This window comes from Echiichthys vipera (genome assembly GCF_963691815.1).
Source record: "Echiichthys vipera genome assembly, chromosome: X".
In the NCBI taxonomy this organism is placed as follows: domain Eukaryota; kingdom Metazoa; phylum Chordata; class Actinopteri; order Perciformes; family Trachinidae; genus Echiichthys; species Echiichthys vipera.
In genome coordinates this window covers 38,268,510-38,281,238 of record NC_139825.1, presented here as the reverse complement: position 1 = coordinate 38,281,238, position 12,729 = coordinate 38,268,510, and positions in this window count along the sequence as shown.

The window sequence follows — 12,729 nt, the reverse complement described above, 5'->3', positions numbered from 1 at the left end:
AATGTTATTTTTTATTTCACATGTACGTGGATGCTTGTTTTGAGGCTTTGGGATTTGGTTTAACATCAATGTTCTTCGGGATAATCAAATTTAACATTAAAGCTTTTCAGCGATTTGGAAGAACTTTTCTGTGTCTAATTGTTTTTCACCACAACATGTGCAACAACCACACATGGAGAAATAATTTATAAGGGGGAATACTAATGTCTAAATTGGTTTCTCCACCTCAATAGTCAGACTTGAATGCAACAACTTAGAACTGGTCCCTGCGGATTGTGGAAAGTATTCTGGGAAATGTAAGAAATCAAGGCAAGTTGAGGAAAAGTGCAATAAAAATTTAAACGACAACACTTGACAGGACATCTAAGCCTCAGCAGGGGGATAATTCACAAACTGGTGTCTACAAGATCTAAGTGATGCGCTACAACCATCTCCCCTTCGGTGTAGAAAGCCAGAAAATATGTGACATGAGACTATATAACATGTATAATTGAACAGCTATCACATCAGGATTCCCCAGGAGCAGCAGAAAGATTAAAAGGCAGTGAAGATAGTCTTGCTATTCCTGTGAGACAAGCTGATGTAACAGGTTGTCAAAATGATATATAGTAAAAAGATGAGAATGCAGAGGAAAGGTGCATGAATAGTAATGGAGCATATTTAATGGAGGAATACTATGGAAAAGTATATTTCTATGAAAGACACTAAAAGTTAGTAAATCAAATCAAGCAACAAGTGTTTTATATTTTACTCTTTTGCTCTTAGCGGCAACCAAAGGCTGCTAACACTGTCCTGTGGGTACTGTAATTATATATATATATATATATATTTTAAAGTCTTTATTTATTGGTTAGCAGATCGACGTATCTCTCTCCCCCTAACACATGGCTGTAAGCATCAAAGGTTTACAGCAGTTTGAAGTAAAGAGAAAAAATTCTTCATTAAAATGCAAAGCTGTGCAGCAAGGTGCCTGAAAATCTAATCGCCCGTCACGTCAACTGTGCCCCGCTGTGGGGAAGCTATGAAGTTTCTGTCATATACTGTTGTTGTGAGTCAGGCATCACCGCAGTGTCAGGACCGAAAAAAGCAAATTATTACATTGGGCCGTTAATAATCATATTTCATTTTCATGTATTTATAATGGCATTGTATTATAGGAAGATTTCACAAACACTACAATAAGAGAGTTATAAAAAATGTGACATCTGTCTGGCATCAAAGAGTCTGATCATTCCTTTAGTGCCAAAAAGACATCTTCGATAACTGGCCATAACATGTGTAGCAGAATTTGTTTTTTATATAAATCTGACCACCACTGTTAGATAATAATTTAATTTCCCTAGACAGTTTGTGTAAGTTAATAATGATCAATCCCTCTGTATTATAGTAGAGAGATATTCTTACAGGACTTTCTTTAGATTACTGCTGTGGTCAGTTTCTCTTCTCTAGTCTCTCTGAGGATTTGTCTTGGCGTCTTCTATCTCTCTCTCTGGCAGGTTGCAGACACAGCTGTAGAGTTAGAGGATAACGCTTACCGTCACTGGGTAACACTTTGCATTTCCTAGCTGGTTTGAATCCTTAATCTGCATGTTTTGGATGTAAGCACATCTCCTCTTGCTGTCTCGGTCCACCTTTCTAGTATAAGAATATGATGTTGCTGTTTGAGCCTTAGAGCGTGATCACACTGTCCTTTTGGCCGCGGCCAAAACCGGTTTTTCAGCTAAAGCCTAGTACCTTTAAGCCATGTGAGTGCACCCGCTCCGCGCTCAACTGCGGCCAGCGGACCGTCCACGGCCCGCTTGAAAGAGGTGGGCTTTAGCGGAGCCGTTTGCACATGTGCGAGCACGAGCATGAGCCCTACGGCAGTAGCGTTATGTCCGCCTGTTCGGACATGTAAATAGAAGGACGGACCATGCGCGGACATTTAACAACAACAACAATGGTGGTGAAAGGTTCACGTTGGTGTGATGCGGAGGTGGAGTGTTTACTGCAGATTTGGTCCGATGAAAATATTCAAAAACAGTCGACAAGACGCACAAAAACTCCGACGTCTGTGGAAAGATTTGTAAACAAAGCCACACACACGCGATCAATGCGTGTGACGTGTTACGGCGTGATGGCGTATGGACAGCAAGAAGTATTGGCCGGCCCTGGCAGTGTGAGTACAAACGGGGCTGGGGCGCGGGGGGGAGAGGGAGGGGGGACAAGTACCCTAAAGTCCGGGTCGTGGTCCGGGAGGACAGTGTGATCACGCTCTTAGAGATGAGGGGGCCTCATGCACTACTTAGTGTGGACGACTCTTCTGTTCTCCTTGATCAAGTTGAAATAAACTCCTTCAGCATAAGACATACAGGACTCTGGTACTTTGTCTTCTTCATTGGCATCACAACAAATTCCTCTCTACCAACCACAAAGCTTGGCACAACGTTGATTTTAACAAGACATTAGGACAAAGCAGAGTACCGATAGAACGGACAGCATTCAAACTAGCAGCCAGCTGGGGGGGCTAACATGAGGACACAGAATCTATACACACCCGTTTTGCAGTAAACACCCATGCTGCATGTGCTCACAATAGTAAAAAGACTCCCTAGTGAGACATCAAGCTGTTATTTGAGCACTCTCTCCAGTCACCCTGCTATAATGGAGACAAATTGTCATGTAAGAGCAAAACACTTGCAGGCCACTGCTCATCCTCAGCACAGTTGGCCAGGGAGAGCCACACACACACACACACACACACACACACACACATACACACACACACACACACACACACACACACACACACACACACACACACACACACACACACACACACACACACACACACACACACACACACACACACACACACACACACACACACACACACACACAATGTACTACAGGACACCTGCTGAGTCTAAGTGGTTGTGGCTGTAGATGAATACAGAAAGTCTCATTTGGAGCAGCGCTGAAGTGAATTACAGGGTTGTAAATGTACAGGAATATTTTCTCTGCCAGCAGATGAAATGTAAAACAAGCATGAATTGAACAGAATTTCCCATTAAATCTAACTTCTAGCTGTTTAACACACCAACTCTTTGAGGCATGACTCTGACCTTCAAATGTGAGGACGAATACTACCACTACCAGATTGGTATCATCATGTAAAGTGTAATCTAACAGAGGTGTAGTCAACACCAATTCCAGTGCTAATATAATTGTAGTGGCAAAATTTCAGTTCTCAGCTCGTCCTTGTGTGTAAGCAGAAGGAAGGTGTCTGACTTTTTCTCAGGTAAGATAACGTTATATGGTTATATAGATTACTGACAGGAAATAACAGTGATAGTGTTTTATTCATCGTTCATCCAGTAGATTCCACTGTGCAGTCGTTTGTCATTTCACAGTTTTATTTTCCCCACTAAGTGAGCAGGACGAGGATGTGTGCTTCCAAAACTACGTACATTGTCTTTTTCTACGTTCTACACCAGCAAGTTAGCAAGTTTACGATAACCAATTAACTATCACTTAAACAAATTAACCTTGATACATGCCAAAATACTTGAACTGTATTTATTAAGCAGAATTAACATTTGTATTTCACAATATGGGGCAAATGTTTTAAAATATCTTCAATTCTTTTGGCTCTTACAATAGTGATTTAGGAGTTAGGATGGATCTATCTTCTAACATCAAACTAATCAATGCATAGTGTAAATGACCCCGACGACGGTTTACGAGTTATATTTGCATATATATGTTGGATATGTTGCTCTATTTTTTATTATTTCCCATTAAAACAGAAGTAAAAAGAAAAGGATGAAAATTGACAGAAAAGGTAACAACAGGGAGATAAAACAGAACAAAGTTTAGCTCCAGTTGAGAGGGCAACAAGGTATTAACTGCATTATTAACTGTCTCTAATTATTTGGAGTTAATTTGTGTATTTGCTGTTGCTAACAGAGCAACCTCTGCTGTTGTAGGAGACGGTTGCCTCTCCAGTAGCTCTCTGATTTTTAGCTCTTTTTAGCTCTTTTACCCTATTTTAACCTCTTTCTTTCTACTTTTTTACTCTTCATGTGAAGAGATTGTGTGTTTTATATATATCCTAGGGATATTTCTAACTTTAAAATGCAACCAAGAGCCAGTTTTCTCAATTACTCAAGAGAGGAACTACTGGCTCTACGCAAAAAGGGACGAGGGGGGATACAACACCCCGTCCCGGTGGAGCTGAGGAGAAGACCCAACGGAGAGTTTGAGGTTCTACAAGCCAGCGATTCTCTCCTTAATCATGGGGAATGTGAACTTGCTGCCGAACAAGATCGATGGGCTGTCTGTGCTGAACAACCAGCTGATCTACCATGAGAGCAGCTTGTTCATCTTTACAGAGACATGGCTAAACCAGCTCGTATGGTGAAGACATAGAGGGGATGACACGTTGTCTGACGGAGTACCTGAACTTCTGTGCAGACGTGCTCTCCCCTGTCAAGACTGTCCGCTGTTACCCTAAATAACAAGCCAGGCGTAACGTGGGAAGTTAAGGCTGTCCTCAACAAGAAGAAGGCTGCCTGTGGTCAGCAGCACTGGAGCCCCTCAGGACATATCCATGAAGGACACTTCCAGACTGGATAAACTGATCAGGCGGGCCGGCGCTGTAGTCGACATGAAACTGGACTCGCTGGTGACGGTGGCAGAGAGGAGGACACTGGACAAACTGCTGGAAATTATGGACAATGCCAGCCATCCCCTGCACACCGTCATCAGCAGCCAGAGGAGCTGCTCCTGGCCAAGTGTAGGACCAACAGGCTCAAGAACACCTTTGTCCATTAGGCCATCACACTCTACAACTCCTCACTCGAGGGAAGGAGGAAATAAAGATGACAGAAAGGAAGGAGTGGGAGCCACTCACTGTGCAATTAATAATCTACTCATACATACCTGGACATTTATCCTCTTTTCTTTGTTCAATAACTTTATCAACCACTTAAGTGCAATAATTTAATCTTACTGCTCATTTCTGTCATATACATTATATTGTATATACGATATTTATCTTATACATTTCCTCTACATGTAACCAATCTGATTTAACTTTCTGTGAATTTTATTTTACCTTTATTCTTACATCTACCTCATATTAATTTGACTAAGAGTTTATTGCTTACTGTTTATCGCTTTTTTATACTTTCTGTATTTATTTAGCTAAGAGTTTATTGGTTATCCTATACTGTATTTTTTATACCATTCTCATGTTTTTTTAAACTGCTGGAAATTCAATTTACTTGTGGGAGTCATCCCAAAGGATCAATAAAGAGAAGTCTAAGTCTCTTAGTCACTAAGTCTATTTCTGAGTCTAAGTCTTACTAACTAATGTATTGTTTTTCTCTCCTGCTTTGCTTCTTTTCTGTTTAGCTGATCCATGTCGTTGGGTCGATTAAGTTACCAGAGAACTCCAGTCCAGGCTTTTATCATATTGACTGGGACGCTACACATAGAATTAAGGCAAAAGTCTTTAACTGGTGCGGCCGGTGGCTGAGTGGTAAGAGCAGTTGCCATTGAAGGCTGAAGGTCCTTGAAGCAGCGGCAGCGGTGCGGCTCCGACCTGCGGCCCTTTGGTGCATGTCTCCGTCTCTCTCACACCCAATCGCCTTTCTGTCCTATTTAATAAAAGGCTTGAAAACTGCCGAAAAAATAATGTTTTAAAAAAAATTGTTTGTACAACTGACCTTGAATCAGCAGCCGGTTACAGCTTGACTAGTTCTCAACAGCAAAAGCCCCTCACAATTCAGAATCTGACAAGGCTTGACAAGCCGAAGACTTCAAAAAAGTGGACTCGAGACCAGGCTCATGTACTACAGCCCCGCCCTTCTAAATGCAAACAAATAGCTCTATACTTATAACAACATGTCCATTTCTGCATGGTTATGGACACATAACGGGAAACTGGATTGCACACACGTCTAATTGGGAAGCCCTAGTGGTACTGCAACAATGCATTTGTAAATGATCCCATTTATTTTAACATTCTTTTTTTCTTTGTTTGAATGAAGATTGACAAGAAAGAGGCGAGAGAGAGAGAGGGGATGGCACGCTGCAAAGGGCCACAGGTCAGAGTCAAACCAAGACCACTGACTGATCCTAAATGGGGCACACTCTCTACCGACTGCTGCTCTGGTATAGCAGTTTTACGTTTAATTTTTTGTTAGACAGGAAGTGCAGCTCAGAAAGTGAGAATGTCATGGTGTGAAGACTGGTGTGAGTTTTTAATCCGCTCACATCCTTCCTCACAGTTTGTTCGACGCAATGTCTGCAAGAAATTGTGTTTATTGGCATCATCTTCATATATGATGAATGTTATTGGGCGTATCATGTATCATGTACCCAAACCATATCAGCTAGTTTCATCCCTATTTAGTGGTAGCATCCGAGTTTATGTTCCTATACAAAATGTAAGATGTAATGTTGTGGACTTTTTTGATGTTTGTAATTTATAATCAGAATCTTTATTAGGTCAGACGTGAATCCTGCATCTCCTGTGTAAACCTTATTCAATGACAAGACTGATGCCCTGTTTGTATATAGTCTGCCACATGACATGAGATAATCCCAGAGAACCCATTTTTGACCTGTGCATCCTGTTCCTGTAAAATCTTGTTGTGACGAGTCTGAGAGAAAGCTTTGTCTGAAGATGTCACCCAGCTGAGTCTTTGCCCTTGTGACCTTATCTGTAAGTTGGATTCCTCCTCAAAAGGAAGATGCTACTGAACTCAGGGTCACTTCTTCTGACTCAGAGCTTTGTGCATGAGACGGCAGGAGTTGACTTATTTCTGCCTGCAGAAAAAAATACTTTGTCAAATAAACCATGGAGAAAAAGCTGATCCTGTTGATCTTTATTGCACAGATGCATTTCCACAACAGTAACAAATCCCTATGTTCTTGCGTTTTATGCTTATATATGTTACAGTTTCACATTTGGATACAGGAAAGCATCAAACGTCAGCTTGTCTCTACTGGTCTTTATTGGATCGAGTGTTTATCGCGCAGTGTCAGTGGATAGGACGGCCAGTGCGTATTTTTTATCCAAAATTGTTCCACATTTGAAAATAAATACGACATCAAGTTATGTCAATCTATTACACACCAGCTCACAAATCTTCGCTCATCATTTAAGTTTTGGAACAGGTTTGATTTTCTGTGTATTTTTCCACATCATCATCCTAAATGACATCTGAAAAGATGATTCACTTCGTCTCCCAGCATCAATCCACTTTGCAACAAAGTAAATACTACAGAGATGTAGAGTATAAAATAGATTGTGGTTGGTCATTGCAGGACAGTTTGTAATTGGGGATGGTGTTGGTGTATATCTTTAAAGCCTAACATAGTTGAAACATTGTTGCTGGCAAAGTAACAAGTTAGTGACTGTCATGCATCTCTGTGCAACGCACCCAGCTCCAGCGTGAGGAGAGGATAGAAGAGAAAAGTGTAAATGGCTATTACACTGAGAATGCATACACTGTGCTGCAACACGTGTCGTTGTTGGTTTGACTTAAAGACATTACTTTTAAAAAACAATAACATTGAATATATGAAAGCCCAAATTAAAATCCGAATGCCTACCCAAAGAACTAATATCCAAATGGTTAGGTTAATGAAAAGATTGCGGTTTGCAGTATACAAAAAAATACACAATACAGCGTCGGGACACTCTTAACTGTCACTGCTGCGTTGACAAAGCAAGTCTTCTTCATTTTGATTGGTTTATTGAGCCTCTTTCCAGGGTTTTTACAGCCCTTAATTATGGCTGTTGTTAAAGTTACAACCATACTTTCTATGCAGAAATCCAATTATCATGTCGTCATAAATATTTTTTGGCTCATTTCATAAAGAAGCAGCTGGAAAAGGGAAGCAGGATGGCATGAAATATGGAGAAATGCATGAAGTGCTTTGAGGGAAAATATAAGGGAGAGTAAAATCAAGAAAAAACTTAGCTTCTTCGGGAGACTCATCTTTAATGTATGCATCGCTTTAAATGACCAACAAGGAGAAACCTGAGTGCTAACTTGCACACACAGTGAATGCACACAAATTGCCAATTCAGTCATTGGCCAGAAGACACTTAATGGTATAGGGAAAGAAATCCATTATTCAGACGGCTCTCTCAATTAATGTGCGATGCAGGTTTGAGAAAAGCATCAAGGCTCTCACTGAGGACCTTTGTGTTGTCTTGTTACCTGAATTATTTATTGCTGAGCTGAAATATGTACCTGAAATAGCCAGACACTGAAAAAATAAGCTTGGGGAAGAAGCAGAAAAAAACAGTGGGTGGGGATGAATAGAAACAAGAGAAACGGTTTGTTGCAACTGACAGGTGTCACGTTGAAAAGAAAGCCACTTGATGAAAAATTATGAGTTTACCGCAGAAGGAGGCAATCAGAGAACAATTTATCCAATTGTGTGTGAGCTGGCGACAGCATGATGAAGCTGATGTACTGACACACACAGACAGACACACTTCCTGTCGTCAGCAGGATTTGGTTTCCCTCCTTCATGCTCACAGTCAAAGCAGTCCACAGCTGAACACAGGGACGGCGTGGCGTAGACACAGTTCAGACCCAAATCCTTTCATCAAGACTTCTCCCTTTTTTCTCTTTGCTTTCTTCCACCTCCACACTGTTGAAACCAACCCCTCCCTTCTCCCTTACTTCTTATCTCGCCTGCTGTGTCCTACTGCATTTAGTTTCATTTGAACAGTCTTTATTTGTCCCTGTGTGCATATCTCTTTTTAGTTGTTTTGTTCTTTGACATTAAACTCGGTTGCTTGTGACGAACAGCTGAGAGAGAAAACTGCATTATACAGCATGTGGATTGAGATTTATCTGAGTTATTTGATTCTGTGAGGGCAGATTGCAGTTCTGAAATGCTGAGCAGCATATTGTCCCATCTGTCAAAACTCTATGATACTGTTTGCTTTCCTGGCCTGTCTTTACCACACACACTGAAACAATGCATATGCAATGATAACTTTATGTTTATCATTTTGATTATTTTCAATTGGTCATAAAATGTGTCAGAAAATAGTTTTGTTTTGTGTGTTTTTTTTAAAAGCCAGTCACCATTTCTCAGAATAACCCAATGTCATGATTAGCGATAGACCGATACATCGGCTGGCCAATAGTATCGGCCGATATTTGCTTTTGCGAGCTGCTGCGTTCGCTGATTTTTCCGGCATTATTTACAGACAGGTGTCCACAGACAGGTGTCCACAGGCAGCTGCGGACGGCTAAAGAAAATCGGCAGCCCTTAACGGTCATCAGCTAAGGCTGATTAAAAAAAAAACGGTATCGGCATCTGTCCTAACAAATCCATATCAGTCTATCCCTAGTTATGATTATAAATTGCTTGTTTTGCCAACCAAAGGTACAAAAACAAAAAAAGTTAAAGTTAAAATTCAAATAACAGAACAAACAAGTAAATAAGAATCTGCAACCATTTTGGCATTTTGGATAAAATAAGTAGCTAAAGAAAGACCTGGGAACAAACTCCTTTAAGTGCACTGTATACATTAAAATATTTCATATCAAGGTGTACTTTGCATAATTGTAGTTGCTTTAAACAACTGATTAGATGTTTCACAGACCAAGTCCTAAGTGTTCGTCATTCTGCCCTAAAATGGATTAAAGTTGTTTATTAAACTGTTCAATCAAAGCTGTGTTTAGGAGATTCTTCCATAAAATTGCTGAGAAGGGGAGAAAGAACTATAGTTCTGACAGGCACTGAGAATATATTACAAAAGTTTGATGCAGTTTAAAGATATTTTAAGGCATGTTTGGCCCCTAAGCTGTTGGCACACACAACAAAACACTCATGCAAAACATCGCAAACACAACATCCAAACCAAGTCAACCACGCTTTGATGTAAACTACAGTCATGCATGGTGAGATGTTTCCAGCGGAGCGCGGTGAAGACTCCCCCAGGAGCGTGGGAGAAACAGCCTCAGAGCCCGTAACTGTGTCAAGCACCTACTCCCACACACAGCCCGTGGTTTCTAATAAAACCCTGATTCCTCTGCTAAATCGATATTTCGCGGAGCTTGGTGCCGAACAGCATACGGAGCGCTGTATGCAGGAGGAATGGACGTAACCATCCTCGCATCAAGTAGTCTAAACACAGAAAGTTTGATACAATATGCATTAAAGAAGGTTTATGAAGATTGTGTTAAATATCTATAACTGGATTAAAATCGTTTAGGTTACGCTGCGTAAAAGTTCAACCAATGTAAATTAAGGCTTTTAATTAGTAATAATTAGTTGCACGCCCCTCTCTTAAAACTATTTGTCAATTTAAAGTTATTGTTGGACTCGACAGATGATCTCTGCCTGCGTGCAAACTACTTGTAGAGCCGCTGTGCAAGCTTACACTAAAATGCCTTTCTCTAACGGCTGTACCAAATACTGAGACATTGCAGAATGAGAAACACATGGATTCTTTTAGCAAAGTGCACTCTTACCTCTTGTGTCGGAGCCGTGCGCTCAGCGATCCATGCCCGCAACGTGTGTGTGTGTCTGTGTTGATGGGATGCGTCGCTTCAGTCCTTTGGAGCAGCCGAGCACATGCTCAGCTGCAGCAACAGCTCCACCGGGGGCCACTGGCAACAACACGGCTCAGCTCAGGCTCCTGCTGGATGCACAGAGGACCCTGCTGTCAGCACGACTTCTACTGACTGACTGGAGGAGGAGGAGGGATGTATTATTGTGCTCATTCAGATCAAAGGTTAAAAAAGGTTTTCTTTGAGGTAGAAATTTAATCCCAGTCCCGTTTTTTTTCTGGGCAAAATTAATATTCACAATAGCCTAAATATATATCATATAGCATCAGTTTGGTGTGAAGGCCACAAGTCTGAAACAAATGTGTTGGTGTGGAGTTAGAAAGAAGTGAGCTGTGTAGATGTGTGGCCCACCCCTCATCTCTGATTGAGGCTGCTGGAAGCAACATTAGCCGGTAAAGACTGTAGACTATGTGGCTGCTGTTGCGTTATGGGTAATGTAGGCCCAGGTTTTGCCAAGGAAGAAGAATATTTGATTTTTTGGGGGGGTCTGCTGCATCAATTTGGATCCTTTTTTTTCAGTTTTCAAGCCTTTTATAAGATATGACATACATGAAAAGGGGTGAGAGAGGGGGGGGGGGGAGACATGCAGCAGAGTCCACTTTGATGAAGTCTTAACTTGTCAAGCCTTGTCCGACTTTAAATTGTGAGGGACTTTGGCTGTTGTTTGGTTTTGGATAAAAAAACCTTCTCCTACCACATCTGCAAGACTCTTAAAAAACACAATTTTTTAAGTTTCCATAATTTTAAAACATTTAGATTTGCGTGTTGTGTATATAAAAGTCTCCCTAGTCTCACTCCACCACCACTGACTGAATTTATAAAGAAAAGGACTCTGGAAGGTCTGAGCACCAGGGCTTGTGTTAGAGGACACTGTGAGATCCCCCACAGGCGCACTGCATTTGGGAAGAATGTGTTGTCTGTTGTAGGGGGGGAATAGTCTTCCCTCCACAATAAGGGAACGCCCCACATATTCATCTTTTAAAGGTCAACTCAAAAAGTGGTTTAAATCAAATCAAAAGTGCGACCACTGACTCGACTGTGTCATATTGCACATTACGTTTTATTTCATTGTTTTATCCTATGTGGGTCTGGTGTCCTCCTGAGTATGTCATGTATTGTGCGGTGTGTCTTGTCTCTTCTATTTGTATTTTATTTATTTATTTATTTAGTAGTATTTGTATTTTTTCAATTTTTTTTAGCAGGGACTACGGATGCAAATTAGCATCTTTGCTATAATCCGGCACTTTTACAGTGATGTGTTGTTATCGTTGTTCATTAATGTGCACTGTCCCTAACAAATAAAGGATTGATTGATTGATTGAGAACTGGTCAAGTTCTTCCTGGCTGCTGATTCAAGGTCAGTTGTACAGACTTTGTTATTTTTGGCATTTTTTCTAGCCTTTTATTATATAGGACAGACAGGAAATGGGGTGAGAGAGAGAGAGAGAGAGAGAGAGAGGGAGACATGCAGCAAAGGGCCGCAGGTGGGAGTCAAACCCACGGCCGCTGCCCTGAGGACCTTCAGCCTCTTTACATGAGGCAACTGCTCTAACCACTGTGCCACCAGCTGCCCACAATTTGGATCCTTTATTAAAAGAAAAAAAAATTCCATTGTGAGTCTGGCTATTGAGGGCCAAGACCATATCAAAATGAAAATGTAAACTTGAAAATGTAATTCAACAATAGCACGGTTGTTGTTTTTTTAGTTGGAGCATCTCAATTCAATTCAATTCAATTTCATTTACAGTGCCAAATCATAACAAAAGTTATCTCAGGACACTTTACAGAGTAGGTATAGACCACACTCTATGACTTATTTATGATTAACATAGACCCATCAATTCCTCCATAGAGTATGGAGGACAGCCATCTGTCTTGACAAAATCATCTTAAAAATAACAACATAGCGAGGGGCTCGTAAGCCCTAGCTGTAAGCTTTATCAAAGAGGAACGTTTTTTTACGTACTCTTAAATATGGGGACAGTGTCTGCCTCCCGAATAACACTTAGGAGTTGGTTCCACAGGAGAGGAGCTTGGTAGCTGAAGGCTTTGCATTCTCAGAGCGCAGAGATCTAGTCGGGTAATACGGTACTATGAGCTCTCTAAGATACGACGGAGCCTGACCAATAAGAGC